The sequence below is a fragment of the Propithecus coquereli genome, unplaced genomic scaffold, assembly GCF_000956105.1.
Source record: "Propithecus coquereli isolate 6110/MARCELLA unplaced genomic scaffold, Pcoq_1.0 Scaffold102, whole genome shotgun sequence".
Lineage (NCBI taxonomy): Eukaryota > Metazoa > Chordata > Mammalia > Primates > Indriidae > Propithecus > Propithecus coquereli.
Genome location: NW_012134081.1, coordinates 656404 through 658179, shown reverse-complemented (window position 1 = coordinate 658179; position 1776 = coordinate 656404).

Here is a 1776-nt window from a genome sequence, read left to right as displayed (position 1 = left end):
TTATTTTGTAATTATTTATTAACAAACAAATGTCTTTGTATATAGAATAACTTTTTCATAACCAATATTGAAAATAGAATTAATGTAAAATGTAGTGTGCATGTCTAAGTCACTAAGAATGAGATGTTCTTCCTTGTTAATAGGAAGCAAAACCACATGGAAAACAATTTTTCTCAGCTAGAAATACATAATATAGCACTCCTTTGGTGGGATAAGTATTTATTTTCTGTGAGTTTCCAGCTTAGATTAGTTATTTGACCTCATTGATTTGCTTTGAGGCTTGCTAATTGAAAAGAGCAGTAGGCACAAAATTTGCTGTTTAATAAGATTCTGGCAGTTTTGTCAGTTTGAATGTTGGATTCACACTCCAATAGCAAGCATGGAAACACTTGGTATTAAACTCTTCCTCGCAGTCTAACGAAACTCGAATTCTCTCATGTGACATTGCTGCTGTGCTGGTGTAGATTTCTTGTGACCACTGAAAAAGTCTGGAGTATATGGAACTGTTTGAGATATTTTACTGTGATCTTTCACTTTGTTTGTTTTAAATTTGAATGAATCCAGTTAACAGCCATGAATTACCTTCTAATCTACATTCACAATTTTTTCTTTGTGTGGTCATTCCTGGGCATTTCTGTGACCTTTCCTGAGTCTTCCTACATGGGACAGTGCTGTACGTCTGTATTAGGTTCCCGGAGCTGCTATAACAACTGGCCACAAACTGGGCAGCTTAAGACAACAAAAATTTATTCTCTCACATTTCAGGAGGGAAGAAACCTGAAATCAAGATGTTGGTAGGATTAGTTCCTTCTGGAGGCTCTGAGGGAGAATCTGCTCCATGCCTGTCTTCTAGTTTCTGGTGGTTTCTAGTAATCTTGAGTGTTGTTTGGCTTGTAGCTACATCACTTTGATTCCTGTCACTCTAATGCCTTTTTCCCTGTGTGTGTCTCTGTGTGTCCTCTCTTCTTTTTATAAGGACAGCAGTCATTTGAAATTAGGACTCACCCTTGTCAAGTCTGACCTCATTTTAACTAATTATATCTAGAAAGATCTTATTTCCAAATAAAGCCACATTCTGAAGTGTCGAGTGAGTGTGAATTCTGGGGGACAGTATTCAACCTACTCTGCTGTGTACTAGATTCTCCTTCAGAGTTTAACAAAACTCAGGCTCATGTCATCAGGATTGGATTTCTCATTACCACTGGAATAGTCTAGAGTCTATAAAATACACTGTGCCTTTCCACTGGAACAGGTCCCTGTCTCTGTACTTCTATAGCATCTGTATACAAATCTACATTATCGTTACCATTTCAAAACAAAATCATTTCCTTACCTTTTTGCTCTTTTAGAGTGCAGACATTTTGTGGAGCGGTTGTTGGCGTGGAAACTTATGGCACAGGCTGTTCAGAAAGAATTCTCAACACAAAGATTAGAATAGCTTTAAAGAAAGAAAGTTTACTTCCCAAAGCGGGGAAGGGCATGACACAAGTGAAAGAAAGGAGAAGTGCCGGCCCCAAGGCTAAGGGGCTCAGGGTTTTTATGTGGAAGAAAGAAAGAAAAAAAAAGTGACTGTTGTCAACTGATAACAGAACATGACTGTGAAAAGGCTGTGTCTGTTTTTCCCTTTTTTCTCTCTCTTCTTTGTGTGGCTGCCTCATCAGGGTCTTTGAAAAGTGGTCCAGCAGGAAGAGCTCACACCCCTGCTGTCTCTTCAAGGATGTTAAAATAAACTCTTAAGAGAAACCACAGGTGGTTAATCTTTTTTTTTTTTTTTTT